Raw genomic sequence first — 19,613 nt, 5'->3', positions numbered from 1 at the left:
GTCCTTTTTCCGATGGTGTCAGGCAGGCTGTTAGGCCTGCCTCTAATGCTAAAAAATTCTCTCCCCAGGTTGTCTGTTTGTTTGCAGGGGTAGAGTGGGATGACTCTGTTAATGGGGGGTTGATAATGTCCAAATTTGAGCATCTATCAGTCCTTGCCCTAACCGATACACACAATCCCTGTGTGAAGGCATCCAACCATGTGGTGTTGAGATCCGGGTTGCGTGGTTCTGCAGGTTCTCCTTGCATCGCCTGTTTCTGTTTGGCATTTTGTGCCCCTCTTTGTAAGTCTTGTATATTTTCAGGGCTGCATACATTGTTGAGGGTCCCTTCTTCTTTTCCTGTGGTGAGAACTATTTCTTCATCTTCTTCCTTTTCTGAATTTTCATCTGTAGTATGTTTGTATTGTGCTGCTACATTCCTCCTTACTTTGTTGACCTTGTCTTTATTTAGAATGGTCATGTACTGCTGGTACATGATATTCAGTTTCTTATAAATGGGTGTAGCCTTTGGTGTATTACCTCTTGAGCCTGGTTTTCTTGATTTTGCCTTATTGTAGGGACTGGATGACTCTATCATGACTCTGCGGTCTAGTGCTCTCTTCTTATTGCTCTTGATTTCTGTATGGGTATCCTGCCCTTGGTCCCTACGGATCTTTGAAATTTTGCATTTGATAATCTCGCTCTCATTTTTTTCAAATTTCTGTTTGGCTAATTTTGTGAGTGTTATAAAACTCTCTGTGTGTTGATGTTCCCAAAGTGCATTGTACACTTCTTTAATGGTTGATTCCAGAACCTATAGTTTTCTGCATTGGGTGTCAATAATTAACTGCATCAGTTTAACTGAACACTCCTTGAGTATAGCTTCCCAAGAGTCCATAAACCCCTTGTTTTCTACATTATGTGATGGAGTCTTAGATATTTTTAAGCCTTTAGGTATTAGGCTCTGCTCAATGTACCATTTGAGGGTATAATTGTCCCACCATAATTTATTCTCTTGGTTAACCAATTTTTCTAATGTAAGAAAGGTTTTACTAAAGAGTGTTTCGGGATTCGGTGTATATGGTAAGGATGGCAAGTTATTAAAAATTTAAATGCTTTACCATCCCTATCTAATCTATCGTTACTTAATTCCATCCTAGCAGGAACCTCAGTCCATATACAGTGCAGCACAGTACCTATGTGGTTTATCAACAGTGAAGAATACAAGTCGGTAGGTGCGCTCTAGTATTCTGTACCAAGAGTTACAAATGGGAGCAGCTTACTGCCTAGGTAACCACTTAACCTATAAATGATATATAGCAAAAAATCAAACATAAAGATGTTCATGCAGTAAGTGCTCAAACCTGCAAAGTCTAATGATCTAGCTAGGTGCATGTGCATATGGTAGGCAAAAAAAAGGAAAACAATCACAAAAAAAACAACAAAAAAAAACAACAAAACCCTCTGGCTAACAACTCGTAAGCAGGAGTATAGTCTAAATTGAATGCCACAGTATACAAACTATAACATGTAGCAAGCAAGCAGGTAAGCATAAATCAATTATGTTTTAATCCCATAAATGAAGTGGGTATACTATTAACAAATAAGCATACACAAAAAATGCATAAGACAGAAAATTAACTTTGTGGTAGCAAAGAGATACCACACAATAGGTGCAAATGAGTACCAATGGGGCATAGGGGATATTAGAAATGTCACGGAGTAGGTGCAGTGGGGGATGGATAATTGTCACGGGAAATGTACCAGAAAGTCTTGGATGCGCAGTAATCCCAGGATCTGTACAAACTTAAATCTTCTTTCAATACAGTCAATGAGTGGCGGCCGGTAAGTTTGAACAGGGGTGTGATGGTGCCAACACTGGCCACGGTTCTGCAGTAACCATGACCCGCACACAGACCGCTTCACTGCCGACCAGATTCTGGTCAGGGTTCCCCAGAACTCAGTGGGGAGAGCCTTGTCAAACCGGATCTAAGGTCCAGGCGCTGACAGTCTAGGGACAGCACGGCAGCCGGGATGTAAGTCCCCGCTACCTGTGCTGTGGCTGACGGCACCCTCCGGTGTCTGGTGCTGACCTGGTCCTGTTAACCTGCGACACCACCTAGTCACCGCAGCAGAGGGTAAAGTCCACAGCGGCAAACCGGTGGAGCGGCCGCAGGTCAGGTTTGTGCATGGCGGAGATCTCTTACCGGGGGGCGAGGCTACTCACACCACTTGGATCCGGGGTCCCTCTGGGCACAGTCCGGAAGGCTGGTGGCGGCAGGAGTGCGACGTGTTGTTCTTCTTATCTCCCGGATTCCACACAGTCTGGGGTGGCGGTTGATGTGTAGTTACTGCCTAGGTATCCCCAACGCATTTCGGCCGGCTAAGGTGGCCTTTTTCAAGGATAATATGTTGGTAACATAGTGTCTGTATTTAACGGGGTTGGGGCCCTCCTCCAGATGCCGATTGGAAGAAAGCACAGGAGCCACACCTCCAATGCAAATCAGAAGGTTAGGCGAAGTGAACATAATCCCTAATGGGATTCAGTGTATGAAGAAAAGGGGGGGAAGGGAATGGTGCATAATGCAATAGAATTTCTTTCTCCCCTTAATAAAATAAAATCAAGACATATACACATGGGCGAGTGCAAAAAGGATTAATGAAAATCAATAATGGAAATCGATATAAATATACTAAAATAAAAATAAAAACAATAACGCTTCTTTAAAATGTGGATCTCACCAAGTGAGTACATTGTACTTGTCTTAAATAACCTGGGCAAGTCTCCAGGTATCTAGCCAATAAAAATAATAGTATAATATAGGTATTTTCAAATATTCGCCCTAGGGGCGATGGAGCTGCAGTGTGGTTCCAGTGTGTGTAAATACACTCTAGATGGCAGCTAATGTAGTATTCTATATTACATAGTCCTAATGCCTCTAGGGGAATAAAACTCCATATGGTGAGACTTAACAAAATGGTTTTATTCACATTCAATCGAAATGAAGTGAATCAAGGCTGGTTGATGATATATAATGGCTGTGGCCCTATGAATGTAAAGTAAGGGGCAGCTCATTAAATTGGTTCCTTGTCCTACATTAAAATGGTACCCCTTATATGATAGTTTGGATTTCTAAATCCACATTCAGTCCTGCAGGCACTAAGGTTTTAAGGTCCATGATCCACTTGATCTCCTCTCTACTTAATTTCTTATTGTAGTCACCTCCTCTCCAGTTTGGTTTAACTAATTTTATTCCTACAAACCTCAGTAGGGAGGCGTCTTTATTATGCTCGGTTTTGAAATGTAGTGACACGCTATGCTCATCAAATCCTTTCTGGATATTCCTTCTATGTTCTCCTATCCTCTGTTTCAGGCATCTTGTGGTCTTCCCGATATATTGCTTATTGCATGGGCAAGTGAGGAGATAGATCACACCTCTGGTGTCGCAGGTGATCATGTCTTGGATTTTATACTGACTCCCCGTGTTGCTTGATGTGAACTTCAGGGTTGGTAATGTGCTCTGGTAGTTAGATGTTTTACAATTCAGGCATATACCACAGTGGAAAAAACCTTTGTTTTTCTTCATTGAAATTGAGGCCTGTATAGAACTCGTTGGTGGTTGGTGACTGTGGACAAGTTTCTGTTTAAAATCTGGAGCTTTCTTAAAAACCACTCGTGGTTGCTTTGGTAGGATTTGGGCCAATGCTTGATCCTTCGTGAGGATTTTCCAGTGCTTGCGTAGGACATGCTTGATGAACTTGGCTGATGAATTGTATTCAGTAATAAAGCATATGTTAACTTTGTCCTCAAGATCTGTCCTTTTTGTTTTATACTCCAGAAGATGTTCTCTGCCTTCGTCCAGGACTTTCTGGAATGTTTCCTTCACAAGAGACTCATTGTAATTCTTCTGGAGAAATTGTTTCTGAAGTTCATTTCCTTGGATTACGTAATCCCTTGTGTTGCTACAGTTCCTTCGCAGCCTAGTGAATTGGCCCTTGGGTATATTGGTCAGCCATGGTGGATAGTGTTCACTACTACACAAGATAAAGCTGTTAACATCAACCTTCTTCCTGTACGTCTTTGTTTCCCGTTTCTGATCCTTAACAAATATTTTTAGGTCCAGGAAAAAAACTCTTTCTTTGCTATATTCAGCCATGAAGTTGAGGTTATAGGGATTGGTGGTAATGTATATCAGAAACCCTGTGAGTGATTCCTCTGATCCTTCCCAGATGAAAATAATATCGTCAATATATCTTTTCCATAATACCAAGTTCACTCCCGCTGCTTCATTGTTCCAGATAAACTTCTCCTCCCAAACGCTCATGAAGAGGTTGGCGTAGCTGGGAGTGAACTTGGTACCCATCGCAGTCCCTTTTTGTTGTAATATGAAACGCCCCCAAACAAGAAATAATTGTGATGCAGAATATACTTAATCCCCTCCAAGATGAAGTTTGCTTGTTCCACTTTCAAAAGGCTATTTTTCTTCAAAATGTATTCCACGTTCTTTAGTCCGTCTGCATGATTGATAGATGTATAGAGTGCCGTAACGTCACAAGTAACCAGCCATCTCTCTGTGTTCCAGCTGATTTTCTTTAATTCATTTAGGGTATGTGTAGTATCCTTAAGGTGTGCGGGTTGTTCTTGAACAAATGGCTGTAAGAAAGAATCTATGTAATGGGAAAGATTGGAGCTGATGGAATTGATTCCAGAAACAATCGGCCTACCCGGTGGTTTTGTTGGGTGCTTGTGCTTTTTGGGTAATATATAGAACACTGGAATGATGGTATGAGTGTTGTAAATAAAATCTTTCTCATTCTTATTGATGATTCCTTTTTCATGGCCAGTTTTTAGAAGTCTGAGTAGTTTGGTGTTGTATTCAGTAGTGGGATCAGAGGGTAAGTCCCGATAGGTGTGTATGTCCCCTAGTAGTCTTTCTACTTCTTCATTGTAGTCTTCCTTATTTTGAATGACGATTCCTCCCCCCTTATCTGCTGGCTTGATTTCAATGTCCTTGCTGCTTTTCAGTTCCTGGAGGGCCTCTCTTTCTTGTTTTGTGATGTTCATTCTTCTGTTTTTATTTTTGCTTCCAGAAAGTCGAAGCTCAAGATCGTCCAAGACTAACTTCTCAAATGCCCCAATGAATTCCCCTCTCATGTGCCTTGGATAGAAGGAGGATGGTGGTCATAATGTAGTATGCTTATACCCTTCCTGATTCTGTTGCATGGCTTCCCTCTTTGCTGATTGGTGTAGAAAATACTTCTTTAGGGTCAGTTTTCTTGTGAATTTGTATACATCAATATATGTATTGAATTTGTTCGGTGGGTTGGTTGGTGCAAACTTGAGCCCTTTTCTAAGGACTTTAATATGTTTGGAAGTAATTGGAAAGTCACTTAGGTTGAAGATGCCCTCTTCCTGTGTGGTTGTGTTCTCTTTCTCCTGGTTTTGCTTGGGTTGTTCCCGTTGTTTCTTGCTTTCACCCCCTCTACATCCTCTCCTTGTTCCCTTGTTTTTCTTCTTCTTGGCCTGGGTTTCTCCTGTCGCGGGGTGAGGGTTCCCTTGTGAGATTCTTGTGGTTTGTGTCCTTTTTCCGATGGTGTCAGGCAGGCTGTTAGGCCTGCCTCTAATGCTAAAAAATTCTCTCCCCAGGTTGTCTCTTTGTTTGCAGGGGTAGAGTGGGATGACTCTGTTAATGGGGGGTTGATAATGTCCAAATTTGAGCATCTATCAGTCCTTTCCCTAACCGATACACACAATCCCTGTGTGAAGGCATCCAACCATGTGGTGTTGAGATCCGGGTTGCGTGGTTCTGCAGGTTCTCCTTGCATCGCCTGTTTCTGTTTGGCATTTTCTGCCCCTCTTTGTAAGTCTTGTATATTTTCAGGGCTGCATACATTGTTGAGGGTCCCTTCTTCTTTTCCCGTGGTGAGATCTATTTCTTCATCTTCTTCCTTTTCTGAATTTTCATCTGTAGTATGTTTGTATTGTGCTGCTACATTCCTCCTTACTTTGTTAACCTTGTCTTTATTTAGAATGGTCATGTACTGCTGGTACGTGATATTCAGTTTCTTATAAATGGGTGTAGCCTTTGGTGTATTACCTCTTGAGCCTGGTTTTCTTGATTTCGCCTTATTGTAGGGACTGGATGACTCTATCATGACTCTGCGGTCTAGTGCACTCTTCTTATTGCTCTTGATTTCTGTATGGGTATCCTGCCTTTGGTCCCTACGGATCTTTGAAATTTTGCATTTGATAATCTCGCTCTCATTTTTTTCAAATTTCTGTTTGGCTAATTTTGTGAGTGTTATAAAACTCTCTGTGTGTTGATGTTCCCCAAGTGCATTGTACACTTCTTTAATGGTTGATTCCAGAACCTATAGTTTTCTGCATTGGGTGTCAATAATTAACTGCATCAGTTTAACTGAACACTCCTTGAGTATAGCATCCCAAGAGTCCATAAACCCCTTGTTTTCTACATTATGTGATGGAGTCTTAGATATTTTTAAGCCTTTAGGTATTAGGCTCTGCTCAATGTACCATTTGAGGGTATAATTGTCCCACCATAATTTATTCTCTTGGTTAACCAATTTTTCTAATGTAAGAAAGGTTTTACTAAAGAGTGTTTCGGGATTCGGTGTATATGGTAAGGATGGCAAGTTATTAAAAATGTAAATGCTTTACCGTCCCTATCTAATCTATTGTTAATTAATTCCATCCTAGGAGGAACCTCAGTCCATATACAGTGCAGCACAGTACCTATGTGGTTTATCAACAGTGAAGAATACAAGTCGGTAGGTGCGCTCTAGTATTCTGTACCAAGAGTTACAAATGGGAGCAGCTTACTGCCTAGGTAACCACTTAACCTATAAATGATATATAGCAAAAAATCAAACATAAAGATGTTCATGCAGTAAGTGCTCAAACCTGCAAAGTCTAATGATCTAGCTAGGTGCATGTGCATATGGTAGGCAAAAAAAAGGAAAACAATCACAAAAAAAACAACAAAAAAAAAACAACAAAACCCTCTGGCTAACAACTCGTAAGCAGGAGTATAGTCTAAATTGAATGCCACAGTATACAAACTATAACATGTAGCAAGCAAGCAGGTAAGCATAAATCAATTATGTTTTAATCCCATAAATAAAGTGGGTATACTATTAACAAATAAGCATACACAGAAAATGCATAAGACAGAAAATTAACTTTGTGGTAGCAAAGAGATACCACACAATAGGTGCAAATGAGTACCAATGGGGCATAGGGGATATTAGAAATGTCACGGAGTAGGTGCAGTGGGGGATGGATAATTGTCACGGGAAATGTACCAGAAAGTCTTGGATGCGCAGTAATCCCAGGATCTGTACAAACTTAAATCTTCTTTCAATACAGTCAATGAGTGGCGGCCGGTAAGTTTGAACGGGGGTGTGATGGTGCCAACACTGGCCACGGTTCTGCAGTAACCATGACCCGCACACAGACCGCTTCACTGCCGACCAGATTCTGGTCAGGGTTCCCCAGAACTCAGTGGGGAGAGCCTTGTCAAACCGGATCTAAGGTCCAGGCGCTGACAGTCTAGGGACAGCACGGCAGCCGGGATGTAAGTCCCCGCTACCTGTGCTGTGGCTGACGGCACCCTCCGGTGTCTGGTGCTGACCTGGTCCTGTTAACCTGCGACACCACCTAGTCACCGCAGCAGAGGGTAAAGTCCACGGCGGCAAACCGGTGGAGCGGCCGCAGGTCAGGTTTGTACGCGGCGGAGATCTCTTACCGGGGGTGAGGCTACTCACACCACTTGGATCCGGGGTCCCTCTGGGCACAGTCCGGAAGGCTGGTGGCGGCAGGAGTGCGGCGTGTTGTTCTTCTTATCTCCCGGATTCCACACAGTCTGGGGTGGCGGTTGATGTGTAGTTACTACCTAGGTATCTCCAACGCATTTCGGCCGGCTAAGGCGGCCTTTTTCAAGGATAATATGTTTGTAACATAGTGTCTGTATTTAAAGGGGTTGGGGCCCTCCTCCAGATGCCGGTTGGAAGAAAGCACAGGAGCCACACCTCCAATGCAAATCAGAAGGTTAGGCGAAGTGAACATAATCCCTAATGGGATTCAGTGTATGAAGAAAAGGGGGGGAAGGGAATGGTGCATAATGCAATAGAATTTCTTTCTCCCCTTAATAAAATAAAATCAAGACATATACACATGGGCGAGTGCAAAAAGGATTAATGAAAATCAATAATGGAAATCGATATAAATATACTAAAATAAAAATAAAAACAATAACGCTTCTTTAAAATGTGGATCTCACCAAGTGAGTACATTGTACTTGTCTTAAATAACCTGGGCAAGTCTCCAGGTATCTAGCCAATAAAAATAATAGTATAATATAGGTATTTTCAAATATTCGCCCTAGGGGCGATGGAGCTGCAGTGTGGTTCCAGTGTGTGTAAATACACTCTAGATGGCAGCTAATGTAGTATTCTATATTACATAGTCCTAATGCCTCTAGGGGAATAAAACTCCATATGGTGAGACTTAACAAAATGGTTTTATTCACATTCAATCGAAATGAAGTGAATCAAGGCTGGTTGATGATATATAATGGCTGTGGCCCTATGAATGTAAAGTAAGGGGCAGCTCATTAAATTGGTTCCTTGTCCTACATTAAAATGGTACCCCTTATATGATAGTTTGGATTTCTAAATCCACATTCAGTCCTGCAGGCACTAAGGTTTTAAGGTCCATGATCCACTTGATCTCCTCTCTACTTAATTTCTTATTGTAGTCACCTCCTCTCCAGTTTGGTTTAACTAATTTTATTCCTACAAACCTCAGTAGGGAGGCATCTTTATTATGCTCGGTTTTGAAATGTAGTGACACGCTATGCTCATCAAATCCTTTCTGGATATTCCTTCTATGTTCTCCTATCCTCTGTTTCAGGCATCTTGTGGTCTTCCCGATATATTGCTTATTGCATGGGCAAGTGAGGAGATAAATCACACCTCTGGTGTCGCAGGTGATCATGCCTTGGATTTTATACTGACTCCCCGTGTTGCTTGATGTGAACTTCAGGGTTGGTAATGTGCTCTGGTAGTTAGATGTTTTACAATTCAGGCATATACCACAGTGGACAAAACCTTTGTTTTTCTTCATTGAAATTGAGGCCTGTATAGAACTCGTTGGTGGTTGGTGACTGTGGACAAGTTTCTGTTTAAAATCTGGAGCTTTCTTAAAAACCACTCGTGGTTGCTTTGGTAGGATTTGGGCCAATGCTTGATCCTTCGTGAAGATTTTTCAGTGCTTGCGTAGGACATGCTTGATGAACTTGGCTGATGAATTGTATTCAGTAATAAAGCATATGTTAACTTTGTCCTCAAGATCAGTCCTTTTTGTTTTATACTCCAGAAGATGTTCTCTGCCTTCGTCCAGGACTTTCTGGAATGCTTCCTTCACAAGAGACTCATTGTAATTCTTCTGGAGAAATTGTTTCTGAAGTTCATTTCCTTGGATTACGTAATCCCTTGTGTTGCTACAGTTCCTTCGCAGCCTAGTGAATTGGCCCTTGGGTATATTGGTCAGCCATGGTGGATAGTGTTCACTACTACACAAGATAAAGCTGTTAACATCAACCTTCTTCCTGTACGTCTTTGTTTCCAGTTTCTGATCCTTAATAAATATTTTTAGGTCCAGGAAAAAAACTCTTTCTTTTTGCTATATTCAGCCGTGAAGTTGAGGTTATAGGGATTGGTGTTAATGTATTTCAGAAACCCTGTGAGTGATTCCTCTGATCCTTCCCAGATGAAAATAATATCGTCAATATATCTTTTCCATAATACCAAGTTCACTCCCGCTGCTTCATTGTTCCAGATAAACTCCTCCTCCCAAACGCTCATGAAGAGGTTGGCGTAGCTGGGAGCGAACTTGGTACCCATCGCAGTCCCTGGTTTTTGTAATATGAAACGCCCCCCAAACCAGAAATAATTGTGATGCAGAATATACTTAATCCCCTCCAAGATGAAGTTTGCTTGTTCCACTTTCAAAAGGCTATTTTTCTTCAAAATGTATTCCACGTTCTTTAGTCCGTCTGCATGATTGATAGATGTATAGAGTGCCGTAACGTCACAAGTAACCAGCCATCTCTCTGTGTTCCAGCTGATTTTCTTTAATTAATTTAGGGTATGTGTAGTATCCTTAAGGTGTGCGGGTTGTTCTTGAACAAATGGCTGTAAGAAAGAATCTATGTAATGGGAAAGATTGGAGCTGATGGAATTGATTCCAGAAACAATCGGCCTACCCGGTGGTTTTGTTGGGTGCTTGTGCTTTTTGGGTAGTATATAGAACACTGGAATGATGGGATGAGTGTTGTAAATAAAATCTTTCTCATTCTTATTGATGATTCCTTTTTCATGGCCAGTTTTTAGAAGTCTGAGTAGTTTGGTGTTGTATTCAGTAGTGGGATCAGAGGGTAAGTACCGATAGGTGTGTATGTCCCCTAGTAGTCTTTCTACTTCTTCATTGTAGTCTTCCTTATTTTGAATGACGATTCCTCCCCCCTTATCTGCTGGCTTGATTACAATGTCCTTGCTGCTCTTCTGTTCCTGGAGGGCCTCTCTTTCTTGTTTTGTGATGTTCATTCTTCTGTTTTTATTTTTGCTTCCAGAAAGTCGAAGCTCAAGATCATCCAAGACTATCTTCTCAAATGCCCCAATGAATTTCCCTCTCATGTGCCTTGGATAGAAGGAGGATGGTGGTCATAATGTAGTATGCTTATAGCCTTCCTGATTCTGTTGTATGGCTTCCCTCTCTGCTGATTGGTGTAGAAAATACTTTTTTAGGGTCAGTCTTCTTGTGAATTTGTATACATCAATATATGTATTGAATTTGTTCGGTGGGTTGGTTGGTGCAAACTTGAGCCCTTTTCTAAGGAGATTAATATGTTTGGAAGTAATTGGAAAGTCACTTAGGTTGAAGATGCCCTCTTCCTGTGTGGTTGTGTTCTCTTTCTCCTGGTTTTGCTTGGGTTGTTCCCGTTGTTTCTTGCTTTCACCCCCTCTACATCCTCTCCTTGTTCCCTTGTTTTTCTTCTTCTTGGCCTGGGTTTCTCCTGTCCCGGGGTGAGGGTTCCCTTGTGAGATTCTTGTGGTTTGTGTCCTTTTTCCGATGGTGTCAGGCAGGCTGTTAGGCCTGCCTCTAATGCTAAAAAATTCTCTCCCCAGGTTGTCTGTTTGTTTGCAGGGGTAGAGTGGGATGACTCTGTTAATGGGGGGTTGATAATGTCCAAATTTGAGCATCTATCAGTCCTTGCCCTAACCGATACACACAATCCCTGTGTGAAGGCATCCAACCATGTGGTGTTAAGATCCGGGTTGCGTGGTTCTGCAGGTTCTCCTTGCATCGCCTGTTTCTGTTTGGCATTTTGTGCCCCTCTTTGTAAGTCTTGTATATTTTCAGGGCTGCATACATTGTTGAGGGTCCCTTCTTCTTTTCCCGTGGTGAGAACTATTTCTTCATCTTCTTCCTTTTCTGAATTTTCATCTGTAGTATGTTTGTATTGTGCTGCTACATTCCTCCTTACTTTGTTGACCTTGTCTTTATTTAGAATGGTCATGTACTGCTGGTACATGATATTCAGTTTCTTATAAATGGGTGTAGCCTTTGGTGTATTACCTCTTGAGCCTGGTTTCGGATCTTTGAAATTTTGCATTTGATAATCTCGCTCTCATTTTTTTCAAATTTCTGTTTGGCTAATTTTGTGAGTGTTATAAAACTCTCTGTGTGTTGATGTTCCCAAAGTGCATTGTACACTTCTTTAATGGTTGATTCCAGAACCTATAGTTTTCTGCATTGGGTGTCAATAATTAACTGCATCAGTTTAACTGAACACTCCTTGAGTATAGCATCCCAAGAGTCCATAAACCCCTTGTTTTCTACATTATGTGATGGAGTCTTAGATATTTTTAAGCCTTTAGGTATTAGGCTCTGCTCAATGTACCATTTGAGGGTATAATTGTCCCACCATAATTTATTCTCTTGGTTAACCAATTTTTCTAATGTAAGAAAGGTTTTACTAAAGAGTGTTTCGGGATTCAGTGTATATGGTAAGGATGGCAAGTTATTAAAAATTTAAATGCTTTACCATCCCTATCTAATCTATTGTTAATTAATTCCATCCTAGGAGGAACCTCAGTCCATATACAGTGCAGCACAGTACCTATGTGGTTTATCAACAGTGAAGAATACAAGTCGGTAGGTGCGCTCTAGTATTCTGTACCAAGAGTTACAAATGGGAGCAGCTTACTGCCTAGGTAACCACTTAACCTATAAATGATATATAGCAAAAAATCAAACATAAAGATGTTCATGCAGTAAGTGCTCAAACCTGCAAAGTCTAATGATCTAGCTAGGTGCATGTGCATATGGTAGGCAAAAAAAAGGAAAACAATCACAAAAAAAACAACAAAAAAAAAACAACAAAACCCTCTGGCTAACAACTCGTAAGCAGGAGTATAGTCTAAATTGAATGCCACAGTATACAAACTATAACATGTAGCAAGCAAGCAGGTAAGCATAAATCAATTATGTTTTAATCCCATAAATAAAGTGGGTATACTATTAACAAATAAGCATACACAAAAAATGCATAAGAAAGAAAATTAACTTTGTGGTAGCAAAGAGATACCACACAATAGGTGCAAATGAGTACCAATGGGGCATAGGGGATATTAGAAATGTCACGGAGTATGTGCAGTGGGGGATGGATAAATATCACTGGAAATGTACCAGAAAGTCTTGGATGCGCAGTAATCCCAGGATCTGTACAAACTTAAATCTTTGTTCAATACAGTCAATGAGTGGCGGCCGGTAAGTTTGAACGGGGGTGTGATGGTGCCAACACTGGCCACGGTTCTGCAGTAACCATGACCCGCACACAGACCGCTTCACTGCCGACCAGATTCTGGTCAGGGTTCCCCAGAACTCAGTGGGGAGAGCCTTGTCAAACCGGATCTAAGGTCCAGGCGCTGACAGTCTAGGGACAGCACGGCAGCCGGGATGTAAGTCCCCGCTACCTGTGCTGTGGCTGACGGCACCCTCCGGTGTCTGGTGCTGACCTGGTCCTGTTAACCTGCGACACCACCTAGTCACCGCAGCAGAGGGTAAAGTCCACGGCGGCAAACCGGTGGAGCGGCCGCAGGTCAGGTTTGTACACGGCGGAGATCTCTTACCGGGGGTGAGGCTACTCACACCACTTGGATCCGGGGTCCCTCTGGGCACAGTCCGGAAGGCTGGTGGCGGCAGGAGTGCGGCGTGTTGTTCTTCTTATCTCCCGGATTCCACACAGTCTGGGGTGGCGGTTGATGTGTAGTTACTACCTAGGTATCTCCAACGCATTTCGGCCAGCTAAGGCGGCCTTTTTCAAGGATAATATGTTAGTAACATAGTGTCTGTATTTAAAGGGGTTGGGGCCCTCCTCCAGATGCCGGTTGGAAGAAAGCACAGGAGCCACACCTCCAATGCAAATCAGAAGGTTAGGCGAAGTGAACATAATCCCTAATGGGATTCAGTGTATGAAGAAAAGGGGGGGAAGGGAATGGTGCATAATGCAGTAGAATTTCTTTCTCCCCTTAATAAAATAAAATCAAGACATATACACATGGGTGAGTGCAAAAAGGATTAATGAAAATCAATAATGGAAATCGATATAAATATACTAAAATAAAAATAAAAACAATAACGCTTCTTTAAAATGTGGATCTCACCAAGTGAGTACATTGTACTTGTCTTAAATAACCTGGGCAAGTCTCCAGGTATCTAGCCAATAAAAATAATAGTATAATATAGGTATTTTCAAATATTCGCCCTAGGGGCGATGGAGCTGCAGTGTGGTTCCAGTGTGTGTAAATACACTCTAGATGGCAGCTAATGTAGTATTCTATATTACATAGTCCTAATGCCTCTAGGGGAATAAAACTCCATATGGTGAGACTTAACAAAATGGTTTTATTCACATTCAATCGAAATGAAGTGAATCAAGGCTGGTTGATGATATATAATGGCTGTGGCCCTATGAATGTAAAGTAAGGGGCAGCTCATTAAATTGGTTCCTTGTCCTACATTAAAATGGTACCCCTTATATGATAGTTTGGATTTCTAAATCCACATTCAGTCCTGCAGGCACTAAGGTTTTAAGGTCCATGATCCACTTGATCTCCTCTCTACTTAATTTCTTATTGTAGTCACCTCCTCTCCAGTTTGGTTTAACTAATTTTATTCCTACAAACCTCAGTAGGGAGGCATCTTTATTATGCTCGGTTTTGAAATGTAGTGACACGCTATGCTCATCAAATCCTTTCTGGATATTCCTTCTATGTTCTCCTATCCTCTGTTTCAGGCATCTTGTGGTCTTCCCGATATATTGCTTATTGCATGGGCAAGTGAGGAGATAAATCACACCTCTGGTGTCGCAGGTGATCATGCCTTGGATTTTATACTGACTCCCCGTGTTGCTTGATGTGAACTTCAGGGTTGGTAATGTGCTCTGGTAGTTAGATGTTTTACAATTCAGGCATATACCACAGTGGACAAAACCTTTGTTTTTCTTCATTGAAATTGAGGCCTGTATAGAACTCGTTGGTGGTTGGTGACTGTGGACAAGTTTCTGTTTAAAATCTGGAGCTTTCTTAAAAACCACTCGTGGTTGCTTTGGTAGGATTTGGGCCAATGCTTGATCCTTCGTGAAGATTTTCCAGTGCTTGCGTAGGACATGCTTGATGAACTTGGCTGATGAATTGTATTCAGTAATAAAGCATATGTTAACTTTGTCCTCAAGATCAGTCCTTTTTGTTTTATACTCCAGAAGATGTTCTCTGCCTTCGTCCAGGACTTTCTGGAATGCTTCCTTCACAAGAGACTCATTGTAATTCTTCTGGAGAAATTGTTTCTGAAGTTCATTTCCTTGGATTACGTAATCCCTTGTGTTGCTACAGTTCCTTCGCAGCCTAGTGAATTGGCCCTTGGGTATATTGGTCAGCCATGGTGGATAGTGTTCACTACTACACAAGATAAAGCTGTTAACATCAACCTTCTTCCTGTACGTCTTTGTTTCCAGTTTCTGATCCTTAATAAATATTTTTAGGTCCAGGAAAAAAACTCTTTCTTTTTGCTATATTCAGCCGTGAAGTTGAGGTTATAGGGATTGGTGTTAATGTATTTCAGAAACCCTGTGAGTGATTCCTCTGATCCTTCCCAGATGAAAATAATATCGTCAATATATCTTTTCCATAATACCAAGTTCACTCCCGCTGCTTCATTGTTCCAGATAAACTCCTCCTCCCAAACGCTCATGAAGAGGTTGGCGTAGCTGGGAGCGAACTTGGTACCCATCGCAGTCCCTGGTTTTTGTAATATGAAACGCCCCCCAAACCAGAAATAATTGTGATGCAGAATATACTTAATCCCCTCCAAGATGAAGTTTGCTTGTTCCACTTTCAAAAGGCTATTTTTCTTCAAAATGTATTCCACGTTCTTTAGTCCGTCTGCATGATTGATAGATGTATAGAGTGCCGTAACGTCACAAGTAACCAGCCATCTCTCTGTGTTCCAGCTGATTTTCTTTAATTAATTTAGGGTATGTGTAGTATCCTTAAGGTGTGCGGGTTGTTCTTGAACAAATGGCTGTAAGAAAGAATCTATGTAATGGGAAAGATTGGAGCTGATGGAATTGATTCCAGAAACAATCGGCCTACCCGGTGGTTTTGTTGGGTGCTTGTGCTTTTTGGGTAGTATATAGAACACTGGAATGATGGGATGAGTGTTGTAAATAAAATCTTTCTCATTCTTATTGATGATTCCTTTTTCATGGCCAGTTTTTAGAAGTCTGAGTAGTTTGGTGTTGTATTCAGTAGTGGGATCAGAGGGTAAGTACCGATAGGTGTGTATGTCCCCTAGTAGTCTTTCTACTTCTTCATTGTAGTCTTCCTTATTTTGAATGACGATTCCTCCCCCCTTATCTGCTGGCTTGATTACAATGTCCTTGCTGCTCTTCTGTTCCTGGAGGGCCTCTCTTTCTTGTTTTGTGATGTTCATTCTTCTGTTTTTATTTTTGCTTCCAGAAAGTCGAAGCTCAAGATCATCCAAGACTATCTTCTCAAATGCCCCAATGAATTTCCCTCTCATGTGCCTTGGATAGAAGGAGGATGGTGGTCATAATGTAGTATGCTTATAGCCTTCCTGATTCTGTTGTATGGCTTCCCTCTCTGCTGATTGGTGTAGAAAATACTTTTTTAGGGTCAGTCTTCTTGTGAATTTGTATACATCAATATATGTATTGAATTTGTTCGGTGGGTTGGTTGGTGCAAACTTGAGCCATTTTCTAAGAAGTTTAATATGTGTGGTTGTGTTCTCTTTCTCCTGGTTTTGCTTGGGTTGTTCCTGTTGTTTCTTGCTTTCACCCCCTCTACATCCTCTCCTTGTTCCCTTGTTTTTCTTCTTCTTGGCCTGGGTTTCTCCTGTCCTGGGGTGAGGGTTACCTTGTGAGATTCTTGTGGTTTGTGTCCTTTTTCCGATGGGGTCAGGCAGGCTGTTAGGCCTGCCTCTAATGCTAAAAAATTCTCTCACCAGGTTGTCTGTTTGTTTGCAGGGGTAGAGTGGGATGACTCTGTTAATGGGGGTTGATAATGTCCAAATTTGAGCATCTATCAGTCCTTGCCCTAACCGATACACACAATCCCTGTGTGAAGGCATCCAACCATGTGGTGTTGAGATACGGGCTGCGTGGTTCTGCAGGTTCTCCTTGCATCGCCTGTTTCTGTTTGGCATTTTGTGCCCCTCTTTGTAAGTCTTGTATATTTTCAGGGCTGCATACATTGTTGAGGGTCCCTTCTTCTTTTCCCGTGGTGAGATCTATTTCTTCATCTTCTTCCTTTTCTGAATTTTCATCTGTAGTATGTTTGTATTGTGCTGCAACATTCCTCCTTACTTTGTTGACCTTGTCTTTATTTAGAATGGTCATGTACTGCTGGTACGTGATATTCAGTTTCTTATAAATGGGTGTAGCCTTTGGTGTATTACCTCTTGAGCCTGGTTTTCTTGATTTCGCCTTATTGTAGGGACTGGATGACTCTATCATGACTCTGCGGTCTAGTGCACTCTTCTTATTGCTCTTGATTTCTGTATGGGTATCCTGCCCTTGGTCCCTACGGATCTTTGAAATTTTGCATTTGATAATCTCGCTCTCATTTTTTTCAAATTTCTGTTTGGCTAATTTTGTGAGTGTTATAAAATTCTCTGTGTGTTGATGTTCCCAAAGTACATTGTACACTTCTTTAATGGTTGATTCCAGAACCTATTGTTTTCTGCATTGGGTGTCAATAATTAACTGCATCAGTTTAACTGAACACTTCTTGAGTATAGCTTCCCAAGAGTCCATAAACCCCTTGTTTTCTACATTATGTGATGGAGTCTTAGATATTTTTAAGCCTTTAGGTATTAGGCTCTGCTCAATGTACCATTTGAGGGTATAATTGTCCCACCATAATTTATTCTCTTGGTTAACCAATTTTTCTAATGTAAGAAAGGTTTTACTAAAGAGTGTTTCGGGATTCGGTGTATATGGTAAGGATGGCAAGTTATTAAAAATGTAAATGCTTTACTGTCCCTATCTAATCTATCGTTACTTAATTCCATCCTAGGAGGAACCTCAGTCCATATACAGTGCAGCACAGTACCTATGTGGTTTATCAACAGTGAAGAATACAAGTTGGTAGGTGCGCTCTAGTATTCTGTACCAAGAGTTACAAATGGGAGCAGCTTACTGCCTAGGTAACCACTTAACCTATAAATGATATATAGCAAAAAATCAAACATAAAGATGTTCATGCAGTAAGCGCTCAAACCTGCAAAGTCTAATGATCTAGCTAGGTGCATGTGCATATGGTAGGCAAAAAAAAGGAAAACAATCACAAAAAAAACAACAAAAAACAGCAAACCCCTCTGGCTAACAACTCGTAAGCAGGAGTATAGTCTAAATTGAATGCCACAGTATACAAACTATAACATGTAGCAAGCAAGCAGGTAAGCATAAATCAATTATGTTTTAATCCCATAAATAAAGTGGGTATACTATTAACAAATAAGCATACACAAAAAATGCATAAGACAGAAAATTAACTTTGTGGTAGCAAAGAGATACCACACAATAGGTGCAAATGAGTACCAATGGGGCACAGGGGATATTAGAAAAGTCACAGAGTAGGTGCAGTGGGGGATGTATAAATGTCACTGGAAATGTACCAGAAAGTCTTGGATGCGCATGTAATCCCAGGATCTGTACAAACTTAAATCTTCTTTAATACAGTCAATGAGTGGCGGCTGGTAAGTTTGAACAGGGGTGTGATGGTGCCAACACTGGCCACGGTTCTGCAGTAACCATGACCCGCACACAGCCTGCTTCACTGCCGACCAGATTCTGGTCAGGGTTCCCCAGAACTCAGTGGGGAGAGCCTCGTCAAACCGGATCTAAGGTCCAGGCGCTGACAGTCTAGGGACAGCACGGCAGCTGGGATGTAAGTCCCCACTACCTGTGCTGTGGCCGACGGCACCCTCCGGTGTCTGGTACTGACCTGGTCCTGCTAACCTGCGACACCACCTAGTCACCGCAGCAGAGGGTAAAGTCCACGGCGGCAAATCGGTGGAGCGGCCGCAGGTCAGGTTTGTGCACGGCGGAGATCTCTTACCGGGGGGCGAGGCTACTCACACCGCTTGGATCCGGGGTCCCTCTGGGCACAGTCCAGCAGGCTGGTGGCGGCAGGAGTGCGGCATGTTGTTCTTCTTATCTCCCGGATTCCACACAGTCTGGGGTGGCGGTTGATGTGTAGTTACTGCCTAGGTATCTCCAATGCGTTTCGGCCGGCTAAGGCGGCCTTTTTCAAGGATAATATGTTGGTAACATAGTGTCTGTATTTAAAGGGGTTGGGGCCCTCCTCCAGATGCCGGTTGGAAGAAAGCACAGGAGCCACACCTCCAATGCAAATCAGAAGGTTAGGCGAAGTGAACATAATCCCTAATGGGATTCAGTGTTTGAAGAAAAGGGGGGAAGGGAATGGTGCATAATGCAATAGAATTTCTTTCTCCCCATAATAAAATAAAATCAAGACATATACACATGGGCGAGTGCAAAAAGGATTAATGAAAATCAATAATGGAAATCGATATAAATATACTAAAATAAAAATAAAAACAATAACGCTTCTTTAAAATGTGGATCTCACCAAGTGAGTACATTGTACTTGTCTTAAATAACCTGGGCAAGTCTCCAGGTATCTAGCCAATAAAAATAATAGTATAATATAGGTATTTTCAAATATTCGCCCTAGGGGCGATGGAGCTGCAGTGTGGTTCCAGTGTGTGTAAATACACTCTAAATGGCAGCTAATGTAGTATTCTATATTACATAGTCCTAATGCCTCTAGGGGAATAAAACTCCATATGGTGAGACTTAACAAAATGGTTTTATTCACTTTCAATCGAAATGAAGTGAAAAGGCTGGTTGATGATATATAATGGCTGTGGCCCTATGAATGTAAAGTAAGGGGCAGCTCATTAAATTGGTTCCTTGTCCTACATTAAAATGGTTCCCCTTATATGA

Source organism: Taudactylus pleione, unplaced genomic scaffold, assembly GCF_031769625.1.
Source record: "Taudactylus pleione unplaced genomic scaffold, aTauple2 ptg000154l, whole genome shotgun sequence".
Taxonomy (NCBI): domain Eukaryota; kingdom Metazoa; phylum Chordata; class Amphibia; order Anura; family Myobatrachidae; genus Taudactylus; species Taudactylus pleione.
Note: the sequence above shows the minus strand (reverse complement) of the source record.